The 24,658-nt window shown below is 37.1% G+C and overlaps 1 protein-coding gene across 6 annotated transcripts in view; it reads right to left on the reverse strand.

Annotated features, from left to right (window-relative positions):
- ANKS1B (ankyrin repeat and sterile alpha motif domain containing 1B) overlaps nt 1-24,658 on the reverse strand; it is a 409,286-nt gene that overhangs the window by 129,758 nt on the left and 254,870 nt on the right. The gene's annotated exons all lie outside the window — the stretch shown is intronic.

Here is a 24,658-nt window from a genome sequence, read left to right on the forward strand (position 1 = left end):
CTTTGCAGAAAACCATCCACATGCAAGAAAAGTCATATCCTCCTGGAATCACTGCTATAGCACAGGAGAGGGAACTTGGTCGGAGTCTGAACAACAGCTGAAGTCTGGGACTGCAGCTTCATATTTTCCTGGTGTTTTTCTCTAAATTCTTCTGGGATAGTCCTTTGTGTGCAGTAGGGAAAGAAAGAATTATAGTTCTCATAAAAACAAATACAGGCTGCTGCAAATCTAATTCACCCATTGCACCCAAGAGTAAAAGATCAGTGATCTGGATTTGATTAGCTACTGTGTATATATATATATATATTCAAATTATTTTTTCTTTAAATTCCTATAGAATGGGACTTGTGCTGTGGGCCATGGCATTTTTTATGGTACACACAAAACTGGATTACTTGGCTAGGTTGCTCACAAGTTGCCTTTATCTCATAATAAAATAGCAGTAAGACTGCATGAAAGAGAATAAGGTGTAAGCTGGTCTTTTCCTTCCACTTCAGGCACCAGGTTCTGCCAGTGCTTCAACAGAAGGGCTTTCATCAATTTATAATGCAAGGCAAGAAAAGCAGCAACCCACTGAACAAGACTAAATCACAACTTGCCTTTGAATCAATGAGCAATGCCCATTAGCAAGCCTGAAGCCTGCAGAGAAAAGGTGCTAATTCCAGCAAGGATAGTTGTTTGTGGCTAAACTGCTCAGTGGAATGGAGCCAGGGAGTGAGCCCAGGCACCACACTGCTGATCATACATGTTAATTAACTGATAGCCTTCACCCTGGGATGGCAAATTAGCACTCTCTGTGGCATAGCTCTCAGGACAGCCTGCTCCAGGGACCATTCTCACTGGCTAGTTCAGACATCATCACCTGTTCTTTTGGAGCTAAGGATGAGATTTTTGCTGAATAGATGTCAACCAGCTCATGCCATTTAATTTCAGAACCCACAAAGAGTCCTTAACCATGTCCAGTTTGTAATCTAACTCAGCTTCTCTGTGACTACTCTCAAAACATCATTCTTTAAATAGCTTCTAACTTTACCAGAACGTATCTTATCCTATCTATGTCCATCAGCAGAGAATGGCCTTGATGGCTTTCTAAAACCTATACAACACTGTGTCTTCATACACAGGACTTAACTGCTTTTCTTTAATCCTTAAAAAGCTCATATGCTCTGCTGTTTTGTCAGTGTTCTTACTGCAGTTAAAAATAGAACAGAAGAAAATTCAAGTTTTGAAGTTGTAAATACTCCATGATAACTGAAAGTGTCAATCAAAGGATTTCCACAAACCAGTTAGCAGCATGAAAGTTGCAGAAATATCAAACAGTCCTACATTTCTTGGAGTCTGTATCCATTTTAACATTTAGGAATTTCTCCACAACTATGAGATATACAACCTTTACCTGAGTGGAAGTATTTTGCTTCAGAAATAAGATAAGCTGCTTTCAAATCTTTTAGGTGAAACTTCTGCCTTCCCAATTACCCTCAAAAATCAAACTTAACCTCAAAAAGCATACAGACTCTGACTCCTCTGGCTTTTGCTTGCTTCTTTTAATGGATATGAACATTTCTTTGCTCAACTTATACGATGTATTTGATGTAGTGGAAAGAAGAAGCTACTGGATCACTTCAAGAATGACCAGAAACATTCTAAAATTTTTCCTGCTCCACCCTTCAAATCAGCCCAGAGGATCACCACACCACTCAGATTTGGTGACTCATAAAAGTCAGAAGTTTTCTGGCATATTACTCAACATGCAGTCACTGCTATGATGAGAACATTGCTCTCATCCCCAACCACTGCAGAAGAGATCAATATCCAGACAAAAAGAGAAAATTTTCCAATAGAACAGAGCTCAGTAACATGGAATCTGGATATGAGCACAATTTTATTCCCAATCATGCAGTCACCATTGGACAGTAGAGGTCAAAAGCACAATTTCAGAATAAACCAACAGTTTAGCATGTGATAATTAGCCATGGGGGTGTACCTGTTTCCTTCCACTGACCTTGGAGAATGCCTACAAAGTAGCGGGGATACTAATATGCTTATTTTAAAGAATAAAATCACCAAATAATCTATCTACATTGTTGTGAACTTAAATATAACAATAACTACTATATTTCTTTGTTTATAATAAGTACAGCATTTCAGCATTTCATCCAACATAACTTATTTTCTTGCATTTGCAACTGAAAAAGAACTAAATGGTAAGAATGTAATATTTTGTGGAAAGTGTCAACTTTCTACCAGCCTTCATAGTCTGATCAACTCAATTTTTAGAAACCTATGAAAGTTTGAAATTAATTTATATAAGTAGAGGTAAAACAACTCAAACAATAAGAAAACCACCGAGCTTCATATTCAACTTAGTTAAAAGAGCTGGATTGTCATACACAAAGGAATGACAAGCCAAAGTCAGATATCCTGGAAATTATTATCGAGTAGAAACATTTAAAATGTTCCTGTATCCTATATCCTGAGGAGTTTCTCCAAAGGCAAGCTGCTACACCTATGCAGTAGTGACCCTGAGTAAAGGTGTCTCTGTTATACCCAGATTTTGACATAGAGGATAAGGAAGAACAGAAGCTTGCATGGAGACCTTGTAGCAACCTTCCAGTACCTGAACAGGGCCTAGAGGGAAGCTGGAGAGCAACTTTTCATCAGGAATAAGGAGTAATAGGTACAAATTGAAAGAGAGGAAATTTAGATTAGATATTGGGAAGAAATTATTGTGAGGGTGGTGAGACAACGGAGCAAGTTACCCAGGGAGGTTGTAGATGCCCCAACGCTGGCCATGTTCAGGATTAGATAAGCCCTTGAGCAGCATGGTCTAGTGGAAGGTGTCCCTGCCCATGGCAGCAGGGGCTGGGACTAGATGGTCTTTAAGGTCCATTCCTACCCCTTAATATTCTGTGATTCTATGATATAAGCAAGCAGATTACTACATCCAAATCTCTGAACGGGCTGAAAGATCTAAACAATCTCAAATTCCAATAAAAAAGTAGTGATATATTGAAAGCTATATAAACAGCAAGGATGTTACCTTCTGGATGATTTTAACAACTGAAGGAAGGAGTTACTAGGTTCATGACATTGCCATGTTGCATTCAGCTACTCTACACTTCTGGTGAGGCTCAGAGCACGTCCCTTCTGCTGTCCATGGCCTCACGGAGGCCCCCAGACACCACCATGGGGAAGCTCTGCACAACACCCCTGGGGCCATGTCCGACCCCAGCTCCCACACACCCTGCCTGATCCTGACACCCTGCCTGATCCTGACACCCCTTGTGGGCTGATATCCCAGCACAGCCCGTTCCCTTCCCCAGAATGTGCCCATTCCCTGGGGCTGCCCTGGTCCCCCACAGAAGCCCTGTTCCTGGCTGGGATGATGGGATGAGGCTCAGCTGCCAGGCCCTGCCCTGATGTCCTGGGGAGCCCCCAGTCTTGTGGGACCCTGTCGCTTCTGGACTCTTCCTTAATCCTGTTGTTCCTTTATCTATTCTCAAAATCCATTCCTTTCCAGCAGCAATGGTGAAACATGACTTTAAGTGCTCTGCAAAGCGACTGCATCAAGCAGACGCCGGGGCTCTGTGACATGTGTTACACATCCGCTTAGCTCAGCTTGGAAACACTACGGTTTTAAATAACAGCGCTCGAGACTTCCGTCGCTATCTCACAGAAAGGTTGAGTCATTCCTGGCTCAGACACTGCCAGTCAGGGGGAAGAGGCTGTGGGCAGGAGGCTCCTGTGTGCCCACACCGCCCCACCTGCCAGGCACAGCTGACTGCTGGAGTGCTGTGGCACAGCCGGTGCAGCACCAGGCTCCCCCTGGGCCATCCCTGCCCCACCGTGAGACGCAAACATTCCCACTGGAAGCAAGTCCCAGGCTGAGAGGTACGGAAGCACCAAGGGAACAGCTGCCCAGATGTGTGGCCTCAGCCTGTGCGCAGCTACTGACAACACCACGCCTGTGGTACCACAGGTTTCAACAGCTAATCCCTCAAATAAAATTCGAGATGGAACAATTCATTTCTAAAGGATACACTGGCTTCCATGGGGTAAGCCAGGATGTATGAGACCTCTGAAATTACACTGTCACGCTGCAGTGCAGGCAAACAGAGCCTGGAAGGCTGTGTTTTGCTTGGTTTTTACCTGATTAAATGAAAATAAAATTTAAATCACTCATAATAAAATATGAATAAGCTAATTTTTCTTCTAGAGTGGACAGACAAACTGATTATGAGTCAGAAAGCCACTGTGCCAGACCCTGTGCAGATAATATGGTGATCCCTCCTCTGAGGAGTTTGCAAAGTTAAAGTAGTTATGTCTGCAGAGTGAGCAATGGAAGAAGTAGCAGGCTTTAATTTACAGCTGATGGCTAAATTAGAAAGCAATCTGAAAACCTGGGTATCATCGAATGCGAGAGAGCTGACAAGTAGAGCAAAATTGTTGGAAACAAGATAATAATGGAAGATATATAACAGCAAGTGCCTAGATAATTCTCACCTATACTTTGTATCAACTCTTAGAGCAATTTTTCAAAATTATGTATAGTGATAAAGTAAAACACAAGTAATAAGGGCAGGCTGCCAAATAGTACTTAGAATACAAATCAAAGGAGTATGCTGGAGTACACATTAAAATTTAAACCTTTCATCTGCTACTTGTATGACAGTATTGTGAGAAAGACAGAAATGGAAAACTTTTGTCCCTAATTAAAACTCCCCGTTGAGATGCAAGTCGTTAGAATTTCATATAAAGTGTTGTTACAGCAAGACAGTAATGAAGATGGGTTTTGGTAACTAAGACAAAGGGGACAGGGAGTTAAAGATAGACATTTGTCATTACAGATAATGGGATATTTTTAAACTGGTTTAATGCGTGTGCATACTTTATGGTACCAGGGTAAAAATCACACGGAGGGCACAAATTCTCCTGCCTTTTCTAGAATACTAGGATACAATGCAATGAGCAGAAAAATAGAGGAAGAAGCAAAAAAGAATTTTCATTTTTTCAAGCACCTCTTCAATGCTAGTAGGTACAAGGCAAAAGGATATGGGGGTCCTTCTGAATGTGTGCTCTAGTGCCTGGACGCATTTCCTGAACACTGTTTAATTTATTAATATAGACATAACTATGGAATTCACAGCTCTGAAGTCACAACTATTTGCTAATGTACCATAAGCCAGCGAGGTTATGTGTACTTCTTGCTTATTATTGCAACAAGTACAAATCCACCAGCAATAACAGACACACAGAAATAAAGAGGTAGTATCCTGGGAGGTCCACATGGAAACTAATACAACAATGGCTTGGAAAAATATGTATGAAATCAGAATTCTAATCAAAACCATTCTTAAATGTTTTCTGTCTCTAGTAGTTTCCAAAGCTTTCTTGGTGTGTCAAGAACCATCAGGGCAATCTGTAATCTGCCAGGCTAGCCTGTGACATTTTATGTGTTCTCCTGAGAAACAACATACCATAAGAGGTTACTCTAGAAATAAAGCTCACCATGACAAAAATTATTTAGGACATAATAGAAATAGTCTTTTGCAATACCGAGAGAAAAGAAAAATACTTACAGGCTTCTCAGTTCAAGGTCAACTCTGGCAATGCACGTTATGGACCATATGAAAAAGCTTTTCATGCCAAAATGACTGATCCTCGTGTTTTTTATTTTGAGCAGTAAGACAAGTTTGAAATGTCCAAATGTCGGCAGAAGATTATTTTGTTTTCATATAACTATGTAAATTTTGTAGATCATTAATAATGGAATTCTGCAACTATGTACTCTTCCTTTGTTTAAGGTAGGGCTTGTGGGCAGAGCTGAGGCAGAGGAGTGTTGTCGCAGCACCAGTATTGTTGCTATCGCACTGCTTAGAAACAAAAGTTAAAAATAATGCTCCTTGCTAGTTCTTCACACTCACAAATGACTTAGTATTGGTTACTATGATAGTTCCTGGTTATGTTATGATAGTTCCTGCTTGACTACTGTCAAGCAACAGTAGTCAAAAGAATTGAAAGCAAACTTCTACTAATTGTTAACTCATGAGATTCTGGGGTTTAATCATAAAGACGGAGTAGTTTTTTTGTGGTTGAAAGTTATGTCTGCTTCAGCTTCACTAAGAAATTCTGGCAGAAATAAATTTTGCAAATTCACACATTTCTGCACCCACTACTGGCTATTGCATACCTAATTTCATTTGAGGACAAAGAATTTCTGAATTGCAATATCTAGTTTTAGTTGGTTTTACGTTTTTCTAGAATAACCGAGGTCACAAGGGTATTTCAACACATGAATCACAAACAATTGCACATTTGATCTTCTATTTACCTGGTATTTTTAGGTAAGCTTCCTAGAGCTTAGAAGGCATTTACATCACACCTTTGTAATACTTCTGATATGGAAGGTTGGCTATGGCAAGATGAAAGAATGGGTTTGAGCTTCAGAAAACGTGTACCATTTTTTTTTGATTAGAGAAAGATGGAGCTTTCTATCTCTGCCAGCCAAATAATTGCTTTTTAAAACATGCCATAGCACTTTTCAGACTGGTTTACTCTTTTTGATGAATGCTTTTTGGATGTTGCAGTCTTTTGAGATCCTTGTATGCAGGGAAATACCTGTACTTCTAGTCTTGTTCAATGACTGAAGTAGATCTCCATTCTACACCTACCATGAAGAGAAGTAAGAAGATTATTCTGGCAAGGTGGGGCACCAATCCAGTTCCCTGCACAGGTTGTGTGGCATGGCATTAGATGAAAATAGCTGATGAGTAGATGCTCTGCACCTTTATATTTAACAGAAAAAAAAGCTTTCTTAACAGTGAGCTAAAGAAAAAGAAAACAGATACCAGATAAATCATAATTATCAGTTGTACATGATATAAGCTCTCATTTCTGGCCTGATGGGAGTCTGTGTTGCACTGTGGACCTCTGTGGGTCTGACAATAACTTCTAGTGTCTCAGCAGGACTGTTGTCAATAGGTTTGTATTTGCTGCATATGAACCCACATGCCCACCAGAAATAAGACCACACATAGTGAATGAGTTTGAAAAACATCAGAATTGGTTTTCTGCTGTGCAGACTGGGAATTTATCATATCTGTTATGCTTAATTTTCTATATTATTCTCTGTAATATTCCAAAACTCATTCACTAGCATATTAAGAAGACGCAAACACAGCTGAAACAAACTAAGTCCTGTTGTTTGTGGAAATATTTGTAGTAGTTACCTAGAATTAATAACATGAACCTTGTTTGCAAAAATAACCAACTGTGTAACACCATAAATGGCAAGAAAAAAAAGACAGAAAAACATTTTGTAGAACTCTAAACCTTCTCAAAACGGTAGGATTTGTAGTATTGAAAACTACCTTTTACTAGACCAGACTGACACATCTGAGAGATACAGGTGTTTGGCAATAAGGCCTTTGGGTCTCAAACAGCAACTGCAGCCTTTAAAGAAGAATACAAGTTGAGAATATACAAGCTGCATGCCTGAAGTTGCATATCTCAGGCCATCTGAGAGAAAAAGTTGTTAAGTATAGAGTGATTTTAATAAAAATATGAGTGGCTGCACCAGACCATAGCAGAGCTCTAGAGATGTGTTTAAATCAACATCCTTACTTAAGCAATGATCCATACAAAAAGAAAGTTGCTCACATTCCGTTGTCACCTTCCACTTTAGGTGATAAAAATGTTTCAAATGTAATAAATTTACCAATCTAAAATTTTACTTAGACGGATGATACTTCCCAGAAAAAATGTAATTCAAAATCCATTTTGATTAAAGCTCAAGTTTAAAAATTCAAGGTAATTTTGAGGGCTGAAATAAAACATGGTTCTAGCAGTTTAGATAAATACTAGCAGCAAGAGAAATACTAACTATTTAGCAATGGAATTACACATTATTGAAGTCTCATACCTTGGTCTTATGTAACCAAGGGTATTTTATACTTAATCAATAAATATAATATTAGTGCTAAAATCCAAAATACAGCTATATGTTTGGATTCTGACATAATCAGAAGAGGTAAGAAAACAATCAAGAAAAAAAAAAGTAAAGGCACGGAATTACTGTGCACTAACATTCTCGATCCCTGTTAGAAGAGCACCAGATCCACCTAGTGGAAATTTCCTTTATTACAATGACTCTAAAATGCCATCTTGTAACCAATATCACAATATATGCTGCTTGCTGGGAAAGCCAATATGTGTTATTGTCACTGAATCACACAATTTAGGGCTGGGGAGATTACTGCTAGGTTTCTTCCTGTCATGCAGGACTATTATTCTGGCTTTCACCATCTAGCTTAAATTTATGAAACGATGATGTTTACACTGTTCATTTAGAGAGAGTTTTCTAATTTTTCATATGTCATTAATGGTTTTTTTTCTTCTAACTGAATTAAATGTGTCTTTTTCGTGTAATCTTATTTTTTAAGCAATTGGATACATTACTCTGACAATTATCTGGTTTTAAACTTCAAACCTATAAAGTTCTGTCATGCTCCTTCTGTACTCCACAGCAGTATTGGTAACAGTATTAAATTCTGTTACTGATATAATTTAAACTCTCTGGTGAATTTTTTCTTTTTTCTCATAATTCCCTAAAGCACATATTTGTATCTTTCTGAGGATATGTGCAAAACTGTACTAAGATGATGCACAGAAATATCAAGGATACTTAAAAATATGTTTTAATAACATATCTTTTTACAACTGTAAAACCATATTCAAACTATTTTGTATTTTAAATTAATCTCAGGAATACGGGCAGGAGTGGTGATTCTGCATGTATGACTGTTTTCAGCACATAAGACAGCATAATCAGATTTCATTCCTTCTTTGCCATATACATGCTTATTTTCTAAGAGAACACTCGAAAAATGTTTATAAAGTTTTTTAGGCCTCAAATGTAAAGCAGATTTATTAGCAGAACCCACAAGACATGCTGAGTTATACTTGCAGCAACTGCTTGGTTTGACGGCTGAACATAGAATTAATATTTATGATCTTGCTGTGAAATTTACAAATTATCATCATACACAAAATTTATCCTTAGGAAGTGCAAATGGGTTCAAATCTGTAGGCATAGCTGTAAAGAGCACAGCCCTTATAAAATCAGGTCTCTGCTATTTGAATCGGATTTATCTTGCCTGAATAACAAAACCACAGGTCCTGGATAAAACACAGCAATTTAAAATGGAAATTGGAAAATCTGTTTTACATGGGATTATTCTGGACCTTTTCAGTATACTGACTTGTCAGAAAAAAAATATTTATTCTTTCTATTCAAAACTAGGAGCGTGGATTTAAAAAGACATGGTAAAAGTTGTTCTCTTTTGTGGTACAAATGCCATAGAAGTACGAGAGACATAGTTGCAGGACTGAAAAAGCCAGACATATGATACACAGTGTTCCTAAGGAGTAGGCAGCATTCAGCAGTCTGGTACATCCAGTGGCTGTTAATGATAAAATGTGTTGGTATACGGCGGTGTGCTACAATTACTTTCTCAGAACATAGTGAGACTTTCAAGCATGTTTCCTCAAGTAAGAAACAGGTTTCTAGGGGAGACAGGTTTCATCTCAGGAGTTTTGATACTGGGACTATTTTTTAATTATTATTTTTCCTGTATATCACAATTTAAGTCAATAATTTCTATTGTATTTTCTCAAGTAAAAGTCCAAATAGAGATTCAGAGCAATATTCATTTTATAGCATAAAACATGTCCACAACAGAGATCTCAGTACTCATGTAAAGGTCCCTTTAATTAACAGGGAAAAATAGGCACCTTTAAGGCATGACTCATTTGATATAATTTAGGCTTTTGCTTTAGGACTAGATGAATCACATCAGAGAAATGGCTGCATATCTTCAATGATTATAGCAAGAAGCTAGACATGTATCTCCTATGACTGAGTTGTAAATATGAATTTCACTAATATAGTCAGAAATTGAAATTTTATCCTTCCATTGTTCCTCCTTTAGCTAAAGCAGAACACAATTTAGCATGTTCAATATAGATCAAAGAAAATATTGATTTCATTCCAATTTCAAGTGATCACCTAGGTACATGAAATAAACTTTCAAGATGATTTTTAAAAAATATTTAGTTATTTTAAAATTATATAGATCTTCAAATGCAATTTATTTTTTATTTTTTGTAATAAATTTCAGAATTTTCATAACTGTGACACAGCTATGAAAAAGAGTGTCTGCTTCGTAAGCCAATTAATTTTAGTAAAAACAAATAAATCTGGACAGTTACCAGTATATCCATGATTGCATACTGTAGGACCAATCACCATAAGGAACTTAGAAATTAACACACGCATAGGGAAAACATTTTTTTTTCTAATAATGCAATGTCTTGCTTCACTTCCACCCGCTTAATGAGTGGAATATGCAAAATAATTAATATAATGGGCACATGAAAGACACACTTATGAATTTTGCCCAACATTGCCCTTTATAATAATATAGTATTAGTTGCCCTATATAGTTATAGGCCTAATTAGTTATAGTTGCCCTATATAATAATTTAGTAAAGTTGGGCTGTAAACCCTTTTGAACTTCAATCATTTTGGTAATGGCTGGTTAGAAGATGCACTCTAAAATATCAATAATGTAACTGAGGGTTCTTCTGCTTATCCATGAGGAGAGAAGCTGGTTGAGTCATAGGTCTCCAAGAATACTGTTATCCTGGTTTTTTTATTGCTTATGCTGTAATATCATATGAAGACTGGCAAAAGAGAAGTCTTAAAAAATAAAAGCCAGGGGAGGGAGGCCATAAGTAAATTAAACATAACACAAGAAGCAGATCAGGATAAGTATACAATGAATTATACCACCCTGCTAAATGATTGTGTAATTTTTTTTCTAATACTGCTTTGTATATAGCTTCACATATCAACTGAACAACTCACGGTATCCTACCACCAGAGACATTTGAATGCACACATTTTAAACATTCCCAAGAGCCTCATGGTAAAGCAATGCACTGAACAAGCATGCTGGGTTCCTAAAGTATCCATAAGTTTCATGAGGAGATACAGAAGAATTCCAAGTTTGCAGCTGCTGGCAAGGCAGCTTTGGTGAAAGCACCAAAGGTATAAGACCTCTAGATATGCCCCAGAATGTCCATTGCACTGACTGGTGTTTGTTCTTTCTGTACCAGGACTACTTACTCTTGGCATGTCAGCTAAACTGGATGAGGAACTCAGGTGGGAAACTCACAGTGAGAGCAAACAAAGTTCTGAAATGTTTTAATGGGAAACTACCCTTGAGATAAAAAGATGAAGAGAAAACAAAATAAACAATGAAAATAATTGATTTCCCACAGTATTTTTCAAAGCCAAGTGTCAGCTAGCTACTAAAATAAATAAAACATGCTACTACTTATTATTATTTTACTAGTTGTGGGTAAAAACTAACTGTGGGTATTGTCACTAACACTAACCTCTTACAATTCAATAAAAGATTTGTTATAAAGATATAGCTCTGTTGATAGATACTTGGGAAAGGTTTGGGGATTTTGTTCCTTATTTTTGTTTGTTTTTAATTTTTTTTTTACTTGCAAGACATTAGGAGGACATGATGAAGACTAAGTCCAAATACAAGATTTCATATATTCAGAATTATGTGTGTTGTGATTCTAATGGCAGTTTTCTACTTATCAGTAAACAGATTTCTGACCTTCCTATTCATTTAAACTTACCTTGACATTTTCCCATGAGAAAATTTATATTTCAGAACCTCTGAGTCTATTTAGTGTCTTGATAATTGCTACATGCACAGTCAAACAAAATAGGTGAGTTTCAAGACCAAATAAAAGTCTTCATTTTCCTATTAATTGGTCTGTGTTTAATTATCAGCAGTATCTTCCTTGATTCCTTGTAGAAAAATGCAGCAGCTAATTCCATACTTACACGGAAAAAAATACTTAGGTTAACACAAACAAATGGGATGCTAAAATGCTGATGCCTATAGAAAAATAACAAATTGTCAGCAATAAACACAAAATCTCAGCCATTTTGCTTAACAGCACCTCCTGCAAAACAGTGTGGGGATTTTATCCTTGACACATTGGAATAATCTGTGTTAAATCCCTGGGGAAATGCAAAGAAGATAGCAGTCAGATTGCTTCTCTGCCTTATCTGAATTCCAGTGCCTGTTAGAAATCTTATGGTGAAAAGCTGAAGTACGCCTCAAAATCCACAGGAAAATATTTTGCCAAGAACGTCAGCTGAAATGAAACATCTCCAAAGAATCTTTTATAAACTTTAAAATTCTTTCTTGCATCAAGGCATTCTTGACACTCCTTACCTGAAACGCTATCCAATGTTTTATTTCTTCTATAATATATGACATGTGGTCATCTTTCACATTTTCTGTAAATCATCATTTTCATATCCATAGTATTGTTTATTAATAACACCATAAAATACTGAGAGAAAGTATAATTTCTGATCATACTTTAGAGAGTGTTCTAGGAGCTTGCTGTCAAACCTTGACAGTGAATCTCTGATGTAAAGGGTCAGCAAGCTGATTTGACTAAAGAAAAACAGTAACCTAATTGTGAGAGCAATTTTGAATATTTGAAACTCTCAATGTATCTGTGTAGTCATTTGCTTCCATTTAAAATAGACATAAAACAAGGACTGTCATCTTTTTATATGATACTTAGGTACTCTGTGTTTGTTTCTTCAAAATACATTCCTAGTCATTCTTGCTAAGCCTATTAACTTCTAATGGCATTTGTTTCTGACTCCTGACATCTCATCCTTGCATATATCTCATTTGCTACTAACTCTCCTCAGTTCTCTGCTTCCTCTTTCCCATGCTTCAGTTCTAGCCAATTTCCAAAGCCAACCCCTCCATATGCTTAGAGGCATATTAGACTTCTGTCATTTTTTTTTCTCTCACATTTTCACATCTTATGCTTCTGATTCCCAGAGAGGCACAGATTACCAAAAAAACCAAATGTTCACAGATAGAGCAGATAACCTAAAATAATGAACTTTTTTGGTGGATTTCATGTACTAGTGCTACTGCACACTTTGCTATGAAAAGCAGGTGAGAAGAATTATTTCTGCTTGCAAATTGTTGCTCAGCTTCAACTAAAGAAGCAGCATAGATCTATCACTTCTCTTTAATAATGTAAATTTATGAACTAGCCTGGTGTTTTGCCATCCATCCTCCTCAGCTGTGGCTTTGATGCTTATCTATTGCTTATATAAATCTTACATAAATTTAACTTACAAAGCAGGAAGCACAAAATACCTTGCATTTGGTTATGCTCACTGAAAACACAGTAGAACCATATTGTGTGTGGGAACACAAATGTTTTAAATACTTAGCTCTGCATAATTCTTCTTCTTGTGCTTTATGTGTGCACATGAGTGCATATGTATTTCTTTGTGGCTTACTGGAGGGAAAAGTATTTTATAGAAATTCATTATGACTGTCTTTTCTGTTTTCAAGTAGATCATGCATGTAGAACAGGAAAAAATCCCTAGATGATGGAGACTGAAAGATAGTCATCAGCAGCTCACCTGCAACCGCTGAATAGAATTATTATTGAAAGTATTACTTTAAAGGGTAGCATGAAGTCCAGACCCTGAGAAAATCAGGATGGCCAGGTGCTTGGCTGATGCCTCAAGAGTGATAAAAAATGCCATTTGGAAAACTCTTATATGTCCTTCCTTTACTGATGAATGTGTTCATACAACCTGATTAGCTCAGACGAGTTCTGATCCAGCTTTTAATATGTGAAGAAAAGAATAACCAAGGTCTAACTATATTTTTTCCAGTAGCTTCTGCATTAGTGCATCTGAATCAAGCACTTAGTTCACAGATTAAAACAGCACAGATAAAGCCTTATAATAGATTTTGAAACTGATTTTCTGTTTTGAACCCCAGAAAACTAGAAAGCTTTCTAATTTCCTATTAACAGACTCACAGACTTGCAACAACTATGCTGTAATTCATTATTTGAATAACATTTTGAATATCATTGTACAAAAAAAAAAGTTTAATTGCATTTTCTCAAATTATTTTTCATATTATTGAAATGCATTCAAATCCATACACATATTGCTTTTTGGATGAATACAGCATTTTCAAGATCTCTACATGGTATGAAGAACAGTATTTAAAATAAGCAATGAGTAAGAAAGTACAATCTGAGGCAGGAATCTAAATCAGGAGTTAAATGTACATAACCTTGCAAGGTCTTGATCATTATGAAAGGGATTGCAAGTACATGCCAATAACTATTTCCACGATGTAAACATTTGGGCTGCCAGTGTGTTATTTACATCTATAGAAAATTTATAACTGGAGAAAATGGTATTTAATTTTGAAATAATACAGACTGAATATGAGAGGTTTCTTGGCACCAACAGCTATTAGAATTGTGCATTGCCCTTTATGGAAAGTGACTGAAACCTTATTCCTTTGAAAGTTAAAAACAGTGAAAGACAAAAATCCTTGAAGATGTGTGACAGTGTTCACAGGGGTTCTTGGATGAGGCAAGAGACGAGAATGTTGACTCTATGTTCAGAAGGTTTGATTTATTATTTTATGATATATATATATTACATTATAACTATACTAAAAAGAAAATAAGGAAGAGTTTCTTCAGAAGGCTAGCTAAGAATAGAAAAGAATGAATAACAAAGTCTGTGGCTCGGACAGAGAGTTCAAACTATCTGGTCTGTGGTTGGCCATTAATTGTAAACATTCAAGATGGCCCAATCACTGAAACACTTGATGCATTCCACAGCAGCAGATAACCATTGTTTACATTCTGTTTCTGAAGCCTATGATTCTCAGAAGAGAAAATCCTAAAGAAAAAGATTTTCACAAAAAGATGTCTGTGACAAAGATGACTTTAAGGCCTCAAGCCCTGTTGGCTGTAGGCTGCAACAGAACTTTTTACAGTTGAGTAAATACTTCCTTCCTCCTCAACTTCATTGTTTTGAAAAAATTTTACCTTACTTCTATTAATAATCTTGGTATAATACTTTCCAGTCTTTTTTGAAATCCAGGGCTGTATCTGTGTGATACGAATGCAGTGGACTGCAGAGATATCCAAAGTAGCTCTGAACAATATGAGACAGGAGAATCAAGCAAAAGACCCAGGGTAAGGCTGCTGTCCTAATTCTGGAACATTAATCACACTGAAAGGTCTATATGGCACAGCACTGCATTGGCTCTCACACCTGAGAATGTTAAAAAAATCTGTTATAGAGGGGAAAAATTTCTAAAGTATTTCTGATCTTCAACATTTTTATAGTTAAAATGACCACCAGTCAGTCCTCTCTCCTTCAGCTATTGAAATCAGCTGCAAACAGAAGACAAATCATGCTAGCCAAGATCTGAAACACTTGGGAATTTTAACTGGAAATATCAACCCTTCACAATGTCCTATACAGCAATGCAGAAGTGGAAAAAAATTGGATTTAAGAAGATTTTAAAGAAGAATTATTTCTCCTTTGCACACTACTGAACACAGTATTCTTTGAAAAGCACCAAAATAGTACTGCAGTCCTTAAAAAAAATTATGTAATAAATTCTGCAGCTTTATTTCTTTGAAAAAGGGGATATTGCTTTATGATTTTTATCACTGCAAATTGCTTCAAAGTAAAAGCAGAAGTATTAGTTTGCAACATTAACACAATTATGTTCTTGTTTGCTTTTATGTATCATCACCTTCAAGTATTTTTTATTGACCTTCAATCAACACAATCTGTTTTAAAATGCCTTAAGCTAAAACTATGAGAGGTATGTTTTATGGGCAGAAATTGTAAGCATTTGAAACAAACAATTTATTCCAGCTCAACTATCACAAATACTGTCTACAAAATAAAATATCCGTAATGACATTATTTACAGCACCTATCTTTCACTACAATCAACAATTCTTGTTATAATGAAGGATGCTATCCTAAGCCTGCACATTTCGGAGGTCAAATTCAAAATAGGATATGTATAAAATTTCTAAATTAATATCAGCTTGATCCGAAAAGGGATATTATTTTAAAATGGAAATCCAATTTCCTTGCTGGCTCATCAACACTTAAAAGGTTAAACTGGTAAAATATAATTCTTTATTCAGGCCTCTTCTAAGCTACTGAAGGCAGAACTAGTTGTTGCCTAGGACAACAAAATATTTAGTGACTGTATTTTATCTGTTTTTGTAGAGAACCTGTGGGCTGGCAGAAGAGGTTATTTTCCAGGGGTTTAAAGGAAATAAGAAGTCTATTGTACTCCCTGCAAAGGAGATCACATTCTGAAACTTGAAATATGAACCTTCTGATAGAACACGATTTTAGACAGAAAACCAAATGATAAGGCAATTTATTTGTTCCCTGAATGGAGAGAGATTTTGTTAGGATACTTCAGAGACAGTGCTCTCTCTGGCAATAGATAGAGTGGGTTGCTTTATAATGCAAGATAATTTTTTTAATAAATCAATCATTTGTGCTACCTTGTGTGTTACAGGACAAGAAAATGATCCTGCAGATGGAACACAATAGGTGCTAAAATTGCTCAGCTTTGATTATTAGTGCTAAAAATGACTGCCAATCACTACCTGATTATAATTTGTTTTGAAGAGAGTGTGGGGGAAGAGAAGGAATGAAATAAAAGAGAAAAAGGTGGGGGGGGGGGAAGTTCTGATTTTAAAAATTCTAAGGCAAATGTTTGCCTCAGAAAGGAGGGAAAAGCTATCTGCAAATTTCAATGGCTAGATTTACAAATCAAACATGGTGGTTTTAATATCAGTTTTAAATCACAAAACAGTATTATTTTGTTATTGCCATAATGCAAGGAAATAAAAGAATCGGGAAAATTACTTCAAAGTATTTATATCAGGTCTTCTATTAAAATAACCTGTAGTACAAAATGACATCAGATGGATTAGAAAAGAATCATTACACTACCAAAAAGATAAATGCCATGACATTGTTTAAAGTGCAAATATTTCAATATTTCCTTCCTTCCTTCCTTCCTTCCTTCCTTCCTTCCTTCCTTCCTTCCTTCCTTCCTTCCTTCCTTCCTTCCTCCCTCCCTCCCTCCCTCCCTCCCTCCCACTGCTCTGAACTCTAAGCACTGCCACGATCCAAAGTGGGAGTGGGAAGAGGTAAACACAAGATGTTTAAAGGAATTGCCATGGTTTATGTCATCTCAAGCTCTTTTGCAAGTAACAGTATAGAGGAAAGAGAATGATGTGTTTTAAAAGTATTTTCTTCAGAGTGAGGAACAGATGGAAGCTTGCACATCAAATCACTCCCAGGCTGTAAGATCACTACCTATGCAAAACATTACATGCAGAAACTGTACAGAAGAGTTAAACATGTTACAAAGTTAAAATACTGACACATCGATTTGTTGAGGATACGGAGCTTCCAATGAGATTTCTAGAGACAGCCACTGCAATACTATAACATAACAACAGTTTCTAAATTAAAAGTAACATCCCCAGTAATTTAGGAACTGAATGATGAAGATATTATCAGCATTCAAAACAGAAAGAGTCTGATTGCAGAAAAAATAATTTTCAAATGCAAGATCCAAAGGAACAACTTTAGTACATTATTGCAATTGGTACATATTTAATTATTGCAAAAGAAACAGATATGCATTATTAAAACTACTTTGAGACCTCTGTGGGTGCCCTGGATAAAGGGAATCTACATAACTCCCGTATATGGAAAAAAATGCTATTTGTGTAATATTGCGTGGCTTTTTTTGTACATTTAATGAACCTACTGATCCAGTGTCAAAGGTAAATAGAGTAATTTAGAGTGTTATCATTTGTATTTGAAACCATGGTGGTTAACAGATATGAATGTATTCCAATTTACAGCATTGTCCTACTAATGCAGGAGCAACTGAAAAAACCCATAAACATCTTACCTCATGAAGAAGTAATGCATCATGATGAAAGCCATTCAGTTGCATACTCATCTTTTTGATAGGAAAAACACCAACAAGTCTTCTCTTGTCAAAAGAATGCTTAATATTCAGTCCTATATAATTAATTATTAATGATCCTAATTAATATAATTAGGATAGCTTTGAAAATTAAGCCAAAGAATTTGAATGGATATTGAAATTTTCCTTCATATTTCCTCAAACAAACCAAGGTCATCCATTACCCATTTCAAAATTGCAGTTATTTAATATGGAACCCCCCATAAATGTAGTAGAAAATGTTTCCCTGAATGCATTCATGCATCTTATACATAGGTTACTACTCTACTAATGAGCGAGAAAACCCAAAGTTCAGTCTGCCTGGCAGAGAATTTTAAAGATTCACATTAAAATTTCAAAGGCTAGAAATATCTGCTCCTTAGTAAAAGAGGAACTCTTAGTAAATGAGTTACTTTGTTTTTGCAGGCCATCAGACATTCTCAAGAATTTTATGCTACCTAGAAACTTTGAAACAGAAGACACTTGGTTTTGCACCAGTACTTCAATACCATTGCGTCTAAAGAAGTATTGGCTCACGCAAATTAACTTCAAGAACTTAATCAAGTACCCTGGTAATATGCTTCCACATGTTTGTAAAGAATGAACAAAGGAAAAGTAATATAGACAACTTCCTACACTCCACAACTCTAGAAAATATTTTTAATAACAAAATACCTAATAAAATAAGATCCCACAGCCTATTGCTAGTGCAGCCTCATGGTCTTGAAAGCACTTCTGGCCAACAAAATTGTTGGTGCCATTTAGAAAGCAGCTACAGGAAGAGCTATGGACATCTTCATCAATCAGCAGTGTCTCTGGGAGAACAGAAGGGACTGTGGCTCTAAACACTCTTTTCAGTGATATGAAATCTAGCAGGTGGGTCTGAAGCAGAGAGGAAAAGGAACAGGAACTGTAATTCTGGAGTTGCGACGTCTCAGATTAAATTCTGTTCCTCTCCCAAAACTGTCTCTGCAGAGTGGCGCACTCAGGAAATTAAGTAACAACAAAAGAAGAAGAGTCACAGAGTAATTTTTCAAACAGAATCTGAAGGACAGCCCTCCTAAGAAATGACATCTTTTCATGCTAGATAGCATACAGGTGTCAAGTGAGCACTGTACAAAATCCATCCATTTGGTGTGTACTACCCAAACTGTGGAGTTACTATCTGCTTTGCTGGAGTAGATGAAGAGGCTGCTAAGTGAGACACTAACCTGATCAAGATATCTGAATGCAGTAAGCGCAGTATGTTTAAGTTCTTTAAGCACAGACTATATGTGGCATAGATATTGTAGGTGTATTAGTCAGCTAAGGCCTCATGAGAGCTCTGAGCACTAAGCTCAACGCCGTGGCTTCCATAACATAGACCTACAAGCTCAAGCTAGATATGCATAAAAAAATTCTGACTTTGAAATTAGACACGTATCACTGCCACTCTGTGACTGCATTGGAGCTGTAAAGAGAAGGACCAGAAAGATACAGAACAAGGGTTTCTGGATGTCTGAAATTACTAAATGGTGTAAGACTCTTTGGTTTGCAAATGAGACCATGGACAGGAGAAATGATAGAAGTGTGTAAAATGAACCATACCGCAGAAAAGATAAAAAGAGAAGGAATTCAAAGATGGATTTGATGCGCTACTAGCAACAATGTGTAACTTTTCCTTTAAAAACTTATCTGAGGACTGGACAGTAACAAATTTGATGTCAGCTTTTGAGAATAGTTTCATGGAAGATCCACAGTAATACTGGCCCCTACACCTATTCCAGGTGAAATAGTAGGAATTTAAAAATGCATACTAGTAATGGACACATGAATAAAGCCAACCAAGAAGAGTTGAAGGGACTGCATGTAAGGATGCCTCATATCTCAGGAACCTACTGGTGCTCCTTGAAGCAGTCAAAATCACATAGTGAAGATTAACAATTTCCTTGATCTGCTTGTTTGCCTGAACTTCTAAAGCCTTTTGATGAAGACACTCTGAAAACCCTTTTACAAAAAAATACCCCAAAGGTCACAAAACAGCAGTCATGACATTAAGCCATAAGAAGAGGTTCAGTCATGGAGAAATAGCTGTTTAAACCAGGAAACTGCAGGAGAAATCACAGTTTTCAAGGTGGAAGAAAGTTTCTAGTGAATTCCTCAAGAGATCTGTGAATGAACCTCAGCTCAATATATTTATTCTTTTTATAGGCAAGAAGACTAGCAGTAAGATCACAGAATTTGATGATGATAGGAACTTATTCAAGGTTAAAAGTCAAGGACCAGTTGGGCCCAATTTCAGAAGTCCTTGAGCTCAAAACTGTTATTTTAAGACTGCTATGCAAATAACTCCTAATATGCTTGTTCATAATATACTTGCTACATAGCCTTCCCTGGTCCTCTGTTTATAGTGACTTTTATAGATACCACAGCGGGTTACACAGACCTACTGATCTGCTTCGCTATGGCTGCTGTTAGGCTCTTTCATTCCTTCAGTGAAAACATCACGGGCTTCAATAATCATGTACCCACTTTAAATAAAACTAAAGAGTCACTTTTCCATGCAGTATATAATTTAATTAAATTGTGGGACTCATCAGTGATCTTGTGAAAGGTCCAGAGTGTTTAGCTATAAACTAATGGAAGGCAGTCCATTGGTAACTAATTTCTCTCTCTGACATTTTTTGCTCTGATCCTGAACAGCAGCCATTATATCCTAAGAGAAACCAGGAGTGCAATCTGGGAGAGATTTTCAAGGATGCTTCCCAAAAAGTTCAAATTATGGACAGTAATTGAACCATAGCATAAAGATTAATTTTACAGAAGAAAAAGACTGAATCATCCATGGGAAAGAAGTATGTATGAGAAAAGAAGCTCAGAGTGCAAGATGAACTAATTGAGAAGAAATGTAAACCAGGCCACTTCCATGTAACCCTCCTCCCAGGAGTTCAACTATCTGTGATCCCAGACCTACTTTCAGTACAGCACAGCTGTGCAACTGTTCTCAGCTTCCTTCTGAGACAATTGCTAAGGCATGAGAGGGAGCTGTGAGAGAGTGCACAGGCTGGAAGCATTTGAGATAAGAAAGGTAAAGTTGCAGACATAAGTAAGATTGTTGAGACAGGGAAAACTGACACCTCAAAGATTCAAGGAACAACACTCACACGAAGGGGCATAAAATCCTAACAAGAAAAAAGAAAGGGAAATCAGAAGACAGCACCTCAGCACTACCACAGATCAGCCTGTTCACTGAGCCCCAGAGGCCAGCTCTCCCCTTACCTGAGTGATGACTACTTGCCCATTATACTGAGTGACTCATTTGGTGGGGGTTGATTTAATGCCTAGTTCATTAGTCCTACAAAGTATTGTGTGTTACACGACAAATAATCTGCTTTGTGCTTTTAAGGTGTTTATATCCTGCCTGAAGAATCTCTATGGTAAAAGTTCCCTGAGGAGAGTGAATCCCACAGGGGGAGGGTTACATAAGTAATCTAGAATAACAGACAAGGATAATATGATTAGTCATATAGAAAAGCATTTATATTTCAAAGCACAGGTGCACAGGAGGGTTAGGGGATTATAGAACATACTGGACTTTTTTTTCAGCAGATGATATGTATTTCAGAAAAGTTCCTCATGGCTACAGCATTGAATAAATTATATCTGAATCAGGATACAGAATCTGATCCCTCTAATGAGCCAAGAAACCTGGGAGACAAAAGCAGAAGTGTTGGGAAAGCCTAATCTAGGAGAAGGCATTCTGAATACTTACAATCCCAGGATAAGAAAATTAGAACAATGCTTCCCAGAAAGCACATCACAGAAGGAAATGGATCTGGGAAATTTCTAAATTATCTAAATGAAAAATTAATTAGTGAAACAAAATCTAAATTTCGAAGTCTGACTTGTTGAAGAAGGACTGAGAATGCTGGTGGGAGCTTACAAGAAACACAAGTGAATAACTTTTACAATTATTCTTCTGATTCAAATGCTTTTAGAAATTGCTGCTTGATTGCCTTTGAAGAAAAACATGCTCTATGTACACATAACAGTTTGAAAGAAACTAGCATGTAAGTTCAAGATGACATTACCTTGCCAGAATAATTTGAAATAAATTTTAGGAAGACGAATGTTAAATCTGTTTTTTAATATCAGAGAGCTGACTGGGGAACCAGAAAAGCTGAGGGAAGATGCCCTTTCCCACCAGTGCCTCAGGACATTCTCCTGCTTGGTGCTCTCCTCACAGTGCTTTTAAATACACTTACCAAGATGATAATTTACAAGAATAATAAAACTGTGTTGGAAATAAAGTAAGAACTGTTCTTTTTAGGAAGACAAGTAGGCTCAAAGTTCTGATCATTCCAGTGTCCTATGGGAATAAAGGAAAACCACAAAGGATAACTTAAATCATAGAATCATTTAAGTTGGAAAAGACCTTGAAGTTAATTGAGTTCCACCATAAACCTAACCCTGTCAGGTCCCACTAAACCATACCTCTAAGTGCCACACCTACATGTCTTTGAAATATCCCCAGGGATGGTGACTCAACCCTGGTGACTTCCGTGGGCAGCCTGTGCCAGTGCTTGACAACTCTTTCTTTTCTGTGAAGAATTTTTTCCTAATATTCAATATGAGCCTTGAGGCCATTTCCTCTTATCCTATTGTTTGTTACTTGGGAGAAGAGACTGACCTCCACCTTGCTACAGCCTCCTTTCAGGTAGGTGTAGAGTGAAAAGGTCTCCCCTGAGCCTCCTTTTCTCCAGGCTGAGTAGCCCCAGCTCCCTCAGCCACCCTTCACAGGATGTGTGCTCCAGACCCTTCACCAACGTTGCTGCCCTTTTGGGATACGCTCCAGCGCCCAGCGCCTCAACCTCCTTCTTGTAGTGAGGGATCCAACCAGAAGATATTATCTCTAGCACCAAACCTGTTGCTACCCCTCCAGGACCCATGCTTGATTTCCCAATAGTTAAATGGAAAGTAGCACCAAACATGAACAAAGGGATTCCTTGAAGCAAATTAGGCATGGCTTTCATGTCAAATTCAGTGGCTGAAACTATTTAAGAAGCTGAAATGAAGAAGTTATCATTTCTGTAGCCCTTGATATTTTTTTATTGCATATTAGGCATAACTTTAAATTTAAATTTCTTGTTCTATCTACAACTGAGGCATCCAGAGCCTCCAAACCAAGGGTACTCTGAATTATTTTTATGATTCTGAGTCTGTTTCTTTCTCTTGTTTTTCAAATGTCTGGATTTTGACCTACTCAAGAGAAGAGTCCTGTTCCTGAGTTAGTGGCTTTGACCTTTATGCATTCTTTTATGAAAAACTTTCTGCAATAAGATTTTCTTTGCTAACAACTGAAGAAGTGAGACCTTTGAAATCAATTTCAGACAGGATGACTGCTGGTTAGAGCTAAGTACCTCGTTCTGACAGACTGCACAATGCTTCAAACCAATTTCTTGTCCATTTCCAAAAGATTCCCTCCAAATGAAAAAAACCCCAGTAATAGTAAATACCTTTCTAAGCTACAGATTTTCTCAGTGGACAGAATATCATTACACTGAGCTCCTACTGATTGGGAGGAATCAAATATGGCAGGACTAAAACAGTAATTCTTATAAGGCAAAACTGTTTTATTAACTTTGCTCTTGAACAATATAATTCAAACCTATCGGATGGAAAAATACTTATCTCTATAGATTTCTATATCTATAGAAGTATTTATACAACCATTAAACAGCTTCTTCTTGCAACTCATGGCAAAAGGGGGTGTTCTCCCAAGAGCTACAGGCCTTCAAATTGAACATAATGTTAAGCTTTAAAGTTAGAGAGACATAAGGGTTTCGTTTATATAAGTTTTACAGAAGTGTATTCATGTTAACTTCAGTGAAAGTACTCCCCTTTTCATCAGTTCAAGCATGTTGGGAATCAAACACAAACCTTTGATGACGTTTTAATGATCCACTTGGGGGAGCTAAAGGGTAATTTGTTTGCAAATTGATTGTGGCAAAACGGGATGCAAAATTACAGAAAACAGTAAGAGCAGAATCTTCTACTTTTTTCAACTCAGTGCTGATTGATGACCTGTATTAGCTTCTGAGGCAAAGGGTCCCCAATTCTTATTAAAATTCCAGCAATTTAGAGAAAAAAGAACCCCAGTTATAACTAGCTTAGCAGCAGCAGACATCCGTAATGCATCAATCATATCCTGACTTCAATTATGTACCTACAAGATACATTAAATGAGACAAAACACACAAGGCAGAGTTTGGCCCTTACACTACATTTTTTCTGCCAGTTAACATCAACTGCGACAGCAAGAAAAGAAATTCTATCGTTCCATGGTTTTGTCTTCCAGCTAATATAAATTAACTCCTTTTATGCTTTTCTTTCTTTTGTATAGATGCTGGTCTCAGGCTACAGGCACCTGTGCCTTGTGCAGAAGCTACAGTGCTGCAGCAGGGCTTTGCACCATAGTTATGTTCTTTATTTCTCCAGCCTGGGACACAGTGGGAACTGTTTCCTAGCATACAACTACAGTGGCTGCTTTATCTTGTGCTTGACTGACTGTGGTTACTGGTAGCCCTTGGACTGCTCTGGGACTCCAGCACTAATCAGAGGCAGAGATGCAGCATCTCCTATACCTGAAGGAAGAGCAGAGCCTTTTGTCTGTGAAGAATCAATAACATATGATATCA

Source organism: Geospiza fortis, unplaced genomic scaffold, assembly GCF_000277835.1.
Source record: "Geospiza fortis unplaced genomic scaffold, GeoFor_1.0 scaffold186, whole genome shotgun sequence".
Classification (NCBI taxonomy): domain Eukaryota; kingdom Metazoa; phylum Chordata; class Aves; order Passeriformes; family Thraupidae; genus Geospiza; species Geospiza fortis.